This window comes from Mercenaria mercenaria, unplaced genomic scaffold (assembly GCF_021730395.1).
Source record: "Mercenaria mercenaria strain notata unplaced genomic scaffold, MADL_Memer_1 contig_3558, whole genome shotgun sequence".
In the NCBI taxonomy this organism is placed as follows: Eukaryota; Metazoa; Mollusca; class Bivalvia; order Venerida; family Veneridae; genus Mercenaria; species Mercenaria mercenaria.
In genome coordinates this window covers 22,139-34,459 of record NW_026461708.1, presented here as the reverse complement: position 1 = coordinate 34,459, position 12,321 = coordinate 22,139, and the positions used below count along the sequence as shown (strand labels likewise).

At 36.8% G+C, this 12,321-nt stretch overlaps 1 pseudogene; it reads left to right on the top strand.

Annotated features, from left to right (window-relative positions):
- Positions 1–1,971: 1,971 nt before the first annotated feature.
- On the top strand, positions 1,972–4,853 carry LOC128553176 (uncharacterized; annotated as a pseudogene).
- Positions 4,854–12,321: the final 7,468 nt, after the last annotated feature.

The window sequence follows — 12,321 nt, the reverse complement described above, 5'->3', positions numbered from 1 at the left end:
AGGTCAAGGTGCTGCGGGGGCATTTGTCACCATTAGTGACAGCTCTTGTTTAAAAAAAAAAATGGAATGGAAATACATATATGTATATGTATAAATATATGTATATATATTTTCTTTTTTTTTTGGGGGGGGGGGGGGGGGTGGGGGGGGGGGGGGGAGTGAACTTGTGAGGAGACAAAACATCACATGTTGATTATAAATATTGATGGTAAATTAAAAACAAAAACAAAACAAAAATGGGGTGGGGGAGGGATGCATGATCGTCGGTAGGCATGACTGGGTCGGGGATCGAGGTTGGGGAATGGCACAACTTGCATGTAGATAAATATTCATGGAAGGTTTGAAAAAAATCTAAAATAAGAAATGAAAGATAAATATTTTTGGGGATGGGGGTGGGGGTGGGTTGGGGGGTTGGGAGGGGGAGGTGGTGGGACCGAGGCAAAGGGGTGACCAGGTGTGGGTACACAACTTCACATATTTACAATAAATGTTCATGGAAAAGAATGAAAGAAATTTAATTAAATTCTAAATTTAAAATGAAAAATGGGGTGGCTGAGGGATGCATATGCATGATCGTCGGTGGGCATGACTGGGTGGAGGAGAGAGGTGGGGGAATGGTACAACTTGCATGTTGATGATAAATATTCATGGAAGCTTTGAAAAAAATCTAAAATAAGAAATGAATTTTTTTTGGGGGGGGTGGGGCGGGGGGCGGGGTTGATGTGTGGGAGGGGGACGGGGAGGGACCGAGACAAGGGGGTGACCAGGTGTGGGTACACAATTTCACATGTTTACTATAAATGTTCATGAAACTGAATGAAAGAAATTTAGTAAAATTCTACCAAATGGTAAGTTTGTTATGTACAAATATGTGCAATGTAATACAATTAACGGGCAACATCTCTAAAGTTACAAAAGAAACTCCAACGAAATTGTGTGTGCACAACCACATTGTGGTGATCTAAATTCATTTTTAGTTTCATAATTCTACGTCAAATCTATCAAAAGTTATGATGCAGAAATTGCCATATTTATAGTACCCTATATAGGTTACACTAGAAACTTCTAACGGTCATAACTCTGGTGTTACTTGGGCAATCTGACTGAAACTTAACGAGCCGCATAACCTTATAGTGATTAACAGGTATATCAAGTTTTTCCTAAATATTCCCAACCACTTCCCAGATATGGCTCCGGACGGACGGACGGATGGACGGACGGAAAGACGGACGGAAGGACAGACGTACAGCCAGTGAAGACATTGCAGGGTATCTCGACCAAAATTGTTGTGGGGTTCAGTAGAGTTTGTAAAAACTAAACATGTGAAGTTGCATTAAAAATACAGACTGAGAAGACATTGTGGGGTAGTTCAACCAAACCCTTTTTAAGGTTAAGCTGAGATAGATTGTAAAGAATAAATATGTGAGGTTACATTGAACAAGAGGGTCATGATGGCCCTATATTGCTTGCCTGAGTACCTACTACCTCACAATTCATACGGACACACAAACCCCATACACTATGGACACTTAACCTCACAATGGCTCAGACAAAATTACCCCAGAAGTATACACAATGCTACAATGGACTTCATTTTAACATTTCCAAAGTTTTATTGCTACCCTACAATTCATACTGACCATACCCCACACACTTTTGACATTTATCCTCATAATGCTTCAGACAAAATAACCCCATAAGTTACACAACGCTTCAATGGACTACTTTTTAACATTCTCTGTTTAATAAATTTTGTTAAACACATAGACTGTGGTATTTATACACTTCACAACAGTGTGGCAGCCTAAACAAGACTGCATTCAGGAAATGCAATGCCGCCGGCTTGAAGAAACTTAGATGGTGTTATAAAACAATTCTATAAGCCGTGCACTTCCTAAGCATTCTGAGCACATTTGATGAAGATAGGACTTTTATTTTTTTAAAAACGTTTCTGTTAACATGATCTATTGACCTAGTAATACATTTAATGTGAACAGTTTTGAACTAGACCTATGTATTGGTTACAGTCTCTGTTTGTACCCCAGATGTATTGGTTACAGTATCTGTTGGTAAGCCAGATGTATTGGTTACAGTATATGTTGGTACGCCTGATGTATTGGTTACAGTCTCTGTTGGTGCACCAGATGTATTGGTTACAGTCTCTGTTGGTGCACCAGATGTATTGGTTACAGTGAGTCTCTGTTGGTGCACCAGATGCATTGGTTACATTCTCTGTTGGTAAGCCAGATGTATTGGTTACAGTCTCTGTTAGGGAGCCAGATGCACCGGTTACAGCCTCTGTTGGTAAGCTAGGTGTATTGGTTACAGCCTCTGTTGGTAAATCAGACGTATTGGTTACAGCCTCTGTAGGTATGCTAGATGTATTGGTTACAGTCTCTGTTGGTAAATCAGATGAATTGGTTACAGCCTCTGTTCGTAAGCCAGATGTATTGGCCACAGCCTCTGTTGGTAAGTCAGATGTATTAGTTACAAGCTCTGTTGGTAAGCTAGATGTATTGGTTACAGTGTCTGTTGGTAAGCGAGGTGTATTTGTTACAGTCTTTGTTGGTAAGCCAGATGTATTGGTTACAGTCTGTGTTTGTAAGCCAGACGTATTGGTTACAGTCTCTGTTGGCAAGCCAGATATATTGGTTACAGTCTCTGTAAATGCAAGCCAGATTTATTGGTTACAGTCTCTGTTGGTAAGCTAGATGTATTGGTTACAGCCTATGTTGGTAAGCCAGATGTATTGGTTACAGTCTCTGTTGGTAAGCCAGATGTATTGGTTACAGTCCCTGCTGGTAAGCCAGATAAGGGATGCTGGTTTCCTTTTCAGTTATTCTGAAAAATTAATATTATAGGTTATAGATGTTAAAAGGAAACGTATACATGCATTATACAGCACAGTAATATTGCACATCACTAAGAGAAAAGGCAATTTATACTCTAGCTGTTTGATACAGTTTAACTACAATACTCTCAAAGTAGGCAGTTCAATAAATGAAAGACTGAAATTGTTACATAATATTTTAATAAGGAACAACTTTTCAAGCTATCTCACAATAAATATTCATACGGACACACACATCCCATACACTGTGGACACTTAACCTCACAATGGCTCAGACAAAATTACCCCAGAAGTATACACAATGCTACAATGGACTTCATTCTTACATTTATAAAGTTTTCCTTGCTTCCCCACAAATTATATGGACACAAACTCGATACACTATGGACACTTAACCTCACAATGGCTCAGACAAACTAACCTCAGAAGTATACACATCAGTACAATGGACTTCACTTTACATTTTCAAATATTTCCTTGCTACCCCACAATTCATATGGACACCAACCCCATACACTATGGACACTTAAACTCACAATGGCTCAGACAAAATAACCTCAGAAGTATAAACAACAATACAATGGACTTCATTTTTACATTTTCAAAGTTTTCCTTGCTACCTCACAATTCATATGGACACAAACCCCATACACTTTGGACACTTAACCTCATAATGGCTCAGACAAAATAACCTCAGATGTATACACAACAATAAAATTGACTTAATTTTTACATTTATAAAGTTTTCCCTGCTACCCCACAATTGTTATGGACACAAACCCCATACACTATGGACACTTAACCTCACAATGGCTCAGACAAAATAACCTCAGAAGTATACACAACAGTACAATAGACTTTTTTTTTAATATTTAAATTTTTCCTTGCTAACCCCCAATGCATTCAGACACACAAACCTCATACACATTAGACACTTAACCTTACAATGGCTCAGACAAAATAACCTCAGAAGTATACACAACAGTAAAATGGACTTCATTTTTATATTTATAAAGTTTTTCTTGCTACCTCACAAATTCATATGGACACAAACCCCATACACTATGGACAATTAACCTCACAATGGCTCAGACAAAATAACCTCAGAAATATACATAACAGTTAAATGGACTTCATTTTTACATTCATAAAGTTTTCCTTGCTACCCCACAAATCATATGGACACCAACCCCATACACTTTGGGCACTTAACCTCACAATGGCTCAGACAAATTAATCTTAGAAGTATACACAACAGTACAATCGACTTCATATTAACATTTTCAAATTTTTCCTTGCAACCTCACAAATTTTTATGGACACAAACCCCATACACTTTGGACACTTAACCTCACAATGGCTCGGACAAAATAACCTCAGAAGTATACACAACAGTACAATGGACTTCATTTTTACATTTTCAAATTTTTCCTTGCTACCCCACCATTCTTATGGACACAAACCCCATACACTTTGGACACTTAACCTCACAATGGCTCAGACAAAATAACCTCAGAAGTATACACAACAGTACAATGGACTTCATTTTTACGTTTTCAAAGTTTTCCTTGCTATCCCACAATTCATATGGACAAAAAACCCATATACTATGGACTTTTAACCTCAAAATGGCTCAGACAAAATAACCTCAGAAGTATACACAACAGTACAATGGACTTCATTTTTACATTTATAAAGTTTTTCTTGCTACCCCACAATTCATACGGACACACAAACCCCATACACTATGGACTTTTAACCTCACAATGGCTCAGACAAAATAACCATAGAAGTATATATAAACAAAGCTACAATGGGCTACATTTTTACTTTTACAAAGTTTCCCTTGCTAAAACAATCCAAATACAGTAACACTTAGGACAATGCTATAAATTAGAATAGTTTAGTCAATGCGAATGCCAGTGTAATTCTTATACATGCTGAAAATATGTCCTGCCTAAATATACAGGTTGTTATATTGTTGTAGTTGGATCATCCTTAAACTCAGTGACTGATAACACACTATGTCCAATATTGGGTCAATGTCAAAATGAGGTCAGGTGTTGTGGATGTGCTGTGTGTGTTCAAAGACAACATCCATGCAAGTACCAAATCTTTGTAGCAAGAGGAGTTTGAGAAATTAACCTGTCGGCAAAATTCTAAGTCAAAAAGGGGAATAACTCTTATATAATGCTGAATAGAGTTGTATTCTCATGTCAATAGAAGTAGATCATCAATTTCTAAAAGTGTATTGATTTTCAAATTAAAAGCTTTGATAGTGTTTTGAGAAACTTTATTTTAAGTGAAAAATTTGACATCATTTATATGTACTTAATCAAAACAAGGGCAGGCAACTCCAGAAATATTGGTCACAGGGTGACAGGCCATGTCAATATGGACTCCTCTTGTGATACTGAATAAGTATTCCAAGTTTCAAGTTGATACTTTTGATAGTCTTATAGAAAATGGCACCAACAAAAAACTTAACAAACACAGACGTTGACGCAGACAATCAAGTGAAGACAATACCTCGACTTTTTCTTCGAAAAGTCAAGCTAAAAGCTGTTATTATTTACACATAAGAGACATGTGGCCACGGTGAGGCTCAAAACTATGAGCTTATAGCGAGAGATCTAGTGATATACATGTGTACGGTGAGCGACTCGAACCATTAAACCATGGAGGCAGGTGTTAGTCTCTACAATCTAAATCTAAGTTTTTTGCTGAAATTGTGCCTTTGGTTGGTTCATGCAATTAAACTAGACAGCAAACATTGCCAGCATTGATTCATGCACATGAAATATACTGCCATCAGGCTGACCACACACTAGACAACAAATCTGAGAATGCTAGCACACTGACCTATAAACTGGGTCTAGTCACTTCTAATTTTATACTTTACAAATCTCACTGTGGTTTATACAGATAAACTCAGTAAAACAATCCTTTATAAACAGGTTGTTATCAAAACAGCAATATCATTCTAATTAACTTACCAGGCGTAACAGGCGTTGTCTGATTTGCAATATACCAGGGGCACTTCAACCACCTTATCCGGCCACATTATTGATTTTGGCAGACCAGATTGTTGGGCCCATACAAATTTTCCAGTGAACTTGCCAGGCCTGAAAGTACATTGCAACCAAATAATTGAATCAGTCATTTTTTTTTCAAAGAAATAAGCGATCAAGTAAAAGAACGGGAGGGTATCTTCCTTAGCATTACTAGATCATGATCTTTATGATTAGAAAAAACGTTATCAAAAGAAAATCACAAAAGACTTCTTGTTTAAAACAAAGTTCCCACAGTGTTCTTCTCATAAAATTTCAGTATTATTCAAGATTTTTCTAGACAAAATCCAGAATAAAAATTAAAATACAATATAACTGGTTTGTTAGCCTTTACAAAACAAATTTAAAAACAAAAAAAGTTCAAATATTATTCTTTTTAGGAATAACAAGAACTTTTAAAATGTGGGGAGACTTGTTTTTAAAGATTCAGCATCTGATATGACATAAGTACCAATCAAGTGGTGTACACCAGGGCAGTGTCCTCTGACCCACATTATTGAATAATACAGGTCAAAGGACGCTACCCTGGGGCACACCAAATATTGCTTGTTCATGAAAAAAATAAATGTCAACAAGCTTATCAAAAGCAGTGCTTCAATAACAGACTTAAGAAAATAAAATATATTTTGTTTCAGAAATAACAGTAATATTTTCAGTTTTTTGCAAGACTGTTTTAAAATATGTAGCATCTGATATACCTGAATTTAAAATTTAAGCAAGTGGTGTGCACCATTACCATTCAAAAATAGCAACTTTTGGAAGTTGGATCATTCAACATTGATTTTATCAGCATAATTGTCGGGAATTCTAAGTAACTTCCCACAGAGTTTGTCAAACTATACCCTTCATTTATCGGTACTCAATTAAAGACTAACAACAGTAATTAATAAAAACATGCATAAAACCTATTTGATGATCATAATAACCTATAATTATGTACTTTATACCTGGTAGCGTTTAATTATTAGCATGGCAATATTTGTGATTACTCGTAGCCATTTTGTGCGTTTTTTTCGAGTTATTTCCTTTCGGAAACCTTTGTATGTATCCATGTGGATTCGTATCCGCTACTGTTACATTCAAAGCTTCTGACTATTATTAGCCCCTTTTACTGGCAAAGCTCCGATTCAGAAAAGTCGAGCATGATGTCTTATGAACAGCTCTTTTTCTAATTTTGAACTTCCATAACATATTAAATTTGTTGAAAACAAAGTCTCAATTAAGGACTGAAATGGAGATTAACGTGCATAAACATTAGTCTACTAAATGATTGGAAAATTTGAAAATCGAAACTGGTCTGAAAACAACTCAAAATGTAAATTCCTTACCCCACCAACTTTCGTAAAAATGCAAATGCTGATCATTTGGACAGGAAAAACAGAAAACAGGTAAGTGAAATGCATCAATTAGTATTTACCCTTACCAAATAAATGTAGACTGATGTTATCAAATAAACTGCATAAAGGTGAAATAACTTTAATGCAACTAAATACAAGTGTTATGATATATTATAGACGATGTGTGCGTAGTATGTATTTATTTTGAATAAAATCCATTTGAGAACAATCTGGGAGTAGAATTTATAAACATTTATACACTTTTTAAGTTTTATATCCGTAAAAAGTAGCGCACCAAAAATTGTTGGCTTGATTTTTTTCAATGGGGCGAGCGCAAGCCAAAAGACAAAGCTGAAAATATACGAGCGGCAAATCCGATGAACAACTTCTTAATTTGGTGAGGCCTAATCTTGGTATATTTAATTATTTTTACCCCACACATTATTTTTCTAGACCAGAACGAAGCAAATAAGTGGTGCCATCCACGACGAGGGCGGAGGACACATGTTAAATTTCCCCGGATGTTCGATGCAAACGACTCTTGAAACAACGCTTTTGCCTTTCTAAAGTCAGAAAAAAAGGAAATAATCTAAAATATTTACCTGCAGTTCTTCGTTTCGTACGCCATATTTCCATGTGTACAAATTAATGTAGTGAGCATGCGTGGCGACCTCACTTTCATTCCAGCAGTTTGGTTCCAGGCTGTATATTTTCTCCACACGGAGAGAACGTATGGAAAAAGACGGTGGACCAGTTTACATTTAGAATGACGTAATGACATTTGGAATGATCGACTTTTATCGATGATAACACATTCGGTTACTTTCTAAAATTTCACGGTACTGTCCATCAAATCGCGTCCGAATGTAGAAAGGACAATTTACTGGGGTTAATTCTTTTTATGATTAATGACCCCAAAACGGCAAAATAAACACAAAATCTCAGAGTTAACCCCACATGCGACTTTTAACCCCACAAACATGTAATAGTCAAAAGAATAGCCCCACAAAGCGCTCTCCTAAGAGCGGACGGACGGACGGACAACGCCAAAACTATATCTCTCCGACTTTCGTCGGGGGATAAAAAGTAGGTTAGTTAGTCACATTTATGGTCACTAAATGTCAGTGTAAAGATGAACAAAATTGTTAATGTCATCCAAATTTCAATGCTGTATCTAATACAAATGAAGAAAGTAGTTCAGTAGAAGAAGGTCACAGTTTGGTGACCCTTAATTACTTGGGGTCATCAGATTATTATAATTAAATAGTCTAGGAAATATGACAAGATATTTTGAAGTATTTTTCCTACATAACTTATATTACCAGTGACCACCATGGCAGGGCCTCTTTTCACCCTAGGGCCATAATTCGAACATTTTGTCAGAGAACTGCTAGGCAATGGTTCACACCAAATATCCAAAGCTCGGTCTTGAACCTTCAGACAGAAAATGTTTAAATGTTTTGTCCAATATAAGTCTATGTAAAACTTGGGACCCCCAAGGACAGGGTCTCTTTTCACCCCAGGGGCATAATTTAAACAATTTTGATACTAGGCAATGCTACATACCAAATATCAAAGGCCTATGTCTCGTGGTTTCAGGCAAGAAGATTTTCTAAAATGTTTTCCTATGTATGTATATGTAAAACTTGAAACCCCGAGGGCCGGGTCTCTTTTCAATCCAGGGTAATAATTTTAAACAGTTTTGCTAGAGGACCACGAGGCAACGCTACATACCAAATATTAAAGGCCTAGGTTTGTGTGGTTTTATACAATAACTTTTTTATATTTTATTTAATGTTTATGTAAAGTTTTGGACCCACGGGGCAGGGCCTTTTTGACTACAGGGGGTATAATTTTAATCGCGAGCAGTTTATTGACCCCGATTCTTGATAAATCACTTATCTTCATGTACTTTAACTTAATATATTTTTGCCACTTTATAATTTCAAGAGACGTTAATCATTTTATTTGTAGCCTCTTCACTTTTTTTGCAAAAGCACAACTTTCAAGGGTTTGTTTTCCTGCAGTCTTCCATTTTTTGCCAACACTACCATCAAAATATAAAGACGGTTTTTGTTAAAGTTTATAGTTATAAACGCGGTTTATAAAAAATATAGAACGTCTCTAAACAATTGGCACGTATTTCACATCTTATGCACAGAATATTGTGTATGCTTGATCAGCGGGTCATCGGTGTTATCGCATTACGTCAGCTACGAGTAATCAGTGTGTGTTCGGGATTCAAACTTTGTGTATTGAAAGTAGCGTATCGCATCATCGGTAGTTTGCACTATACGTCATCACATCGAATAATACGATTGGCCGACAAAGTTAATTCTCATCACGTGATTCGTTTTGATGATAAATGTGTATTGAATGGTAAACATGTGCGTAATACGTCATCGATTTCTGCACCCGGCCTTATGAATATGCATGTAATTACGCGGTAGACAAAGAACAGCCGCAGCAGCAAGGTTATGTGACTAAACGGGACGTTTTTATTGGAAGCGGCACGGCGATAATTTATGCAGATTCAGTTCCGCGTAAAGATTGATGTAAGACACGATTTATTTTACAAAAAAGTTACACATTTATATTTAATATATTACCTATATATGGAATAATTCTGGATATTTAAATACGTTACATTTGGTTACATTGGATTACATTTAATGCGTAATAGAGCCTAACTGAAAATAAGAACAATTAGTGAAGATCCTGGATCAATATTAAACCCGATCGAAAAGTTATTGATTAACAATTAAAAATGGCGTCTTCGAGAAAATCTCGCCAAGAAAAACGAACATACGACAAAGACAATTGTGGATAATTGGACCATATCGGAACTTAGGGTTGCACTTGAAAAACAAGGGATTAAAGTTCCAGTGAGCATGACCAAATCAGTGTTAAAATCTCTTTATAAAGAAAACGTCGGCGAAAGTTCCACTCGCTCCGACAGACAAAGAAGTAGGTCGCCGGTCAGAAACGTGGAGTTGAACGGTGCCAATAGCAGCGCACAAATGGCGCAATGTTTTCAAACATTGAATGCAACTATGTTAGCATTCAATGAAACAATAAAATTAATGAATAAAAACAAGGATAGTGTTGAAAGGCAGGAACAACAGCCTGAAAAGAGAAACTCAGAAGTTCCAACATTAAGTGAAGTTTACAAGCACACAGAGCAGACAGACAACGGTATGTATATGTCTGAATTAGATTCTCTAAGACATCAATCCGCAAGAAATAAAAACGGCATTCCAGCAAGTATGCTCACAAACATTGACGTCGTGAGTGATACTTTAAAGAAGCAAATTATTGACGGTAGGGATGTGAATCTGGCAGTTCTACTTATTCCTGAATTCGAACCTAACAGTCAATCGAAGAAAGCAGATAGTCGCCTAAGGAAACGCTTGTCAATAGAACAATTCAGAACTGCTTTCGGAAAATATCGTAGAGTCATGGTTCAAAAGTGGCCACATCGACGGGAGGAACTTGAGGCTTATGAGACCGATATAAGCAAAATACACTCATTCTACGGTGAGCGTTTATACGACTACCACCTTGCCTTTTCAAGTAAGGCAGCAGAAGCTGTTAAATTGGGAATTGCGGTAGATTGGTCAAGAAGAGACAACGACTTGTTTCAACTTGTCCTTGGAGGAGTGAAGGCACGTCAGTGTTCTGTGTGCACCTCTACGTTGCATGAAACAGACTTCTGCCCCGATACCTTAACGTCGGAGATGCACAAGTACAAGACAGTCTTCAGCCATAACAAACCATACCAGTCGAAGGAAGCAGACAAATATGGCCGGAAGTTACTATACCACCAAGGTGCAGAAGTATGTAATAATTTCAACGTAGAAGGATGCTCTAGACGTATGTGTAACCGAACGCATATATGTTCGGAATGTTTCGGCAATTCTTACGGCAAAGCTACTTGTCATAGAGCGAAGAAAACAGATCGCATTCCAAACAAAAAGCAGTGACTATTTCAACCATCTACTCCAATTGACATTAATGTATTACGGAAAGAACTTGAACATTACCCTGATAAAGAATTCACTAATTATCTTTGTAACGGATTGACATTTGGATTTAATACTTTAATTGACACCTTTCCTCAAGAAAATAAAATTTGTAAAAACTTACAGTCTGCATTAAAACAACCGGAAGTGGTAGTTAAATTAATCGAATCGGAACTACAAAACAAATTTTTAGAAGGACCTTTTGACGAACCACCGTTTGATAAATTTCGTGTTTCCCCAATAGGTGTTGCGGAAGGGAAATATTCTGGAAAAAAGAGACTTATTGTAGATCTATCGGCCCCACACGACAACGCCACTCACCACAGTATTAACAGTTGTATTGACAAAGAAATGTGTAGCTTAAGTTATGTGAAGGTTGACGATGCTATCAATTCTATCAAAGAACTAGGCCGAGGAGCTTTAATGTGTAAAACTGACATAGCCAACGCTTTTAAATTAATACCAATTTGTTCAAGTCAGATGCCATATTCATGATTAAATGGAAAGAAAAATATTACGTGTACACTCGTCTGGTTTTCGGATGTAGATCATCACCAAAAATATTCGACAATCTTTCTAAAGCAGTGTGTTGGATTGCACAAAATAATTATGGAATTTCCATTATCTTTCACCTTTTGGACGATTTCCTCACTGTTCAAAGTCCCAATTCAAACGGATATCGGACTATGGCGTTATTAACTTTGATATTTAACAAATCAAAGATTCCGTTATCGGAATCAAAAACAATGGGCCCCACAACAGTGTTAGAATACCTCGGGGTCGTTTTAGATTCAGACAGATTAGAGGCTCGGCTACCACGCGACAATGTCGAGAGAATCATGGAGTTTATTCAGAGTTTGCTCAAGAAGAAATCATGTACTAAACGCGAAGTGTTGCAATTGCTAGGTCATTTCAATTTTGCTTCTAAAGTTATAGTACCGGGAAGAAGCTTTGTGTCTTATTTAATCAATATTTCTACAACAGTGAAGGAGTTACATCATTATGTTCATTTAAGCAAAGATTGCAAAGAAGACCTCACA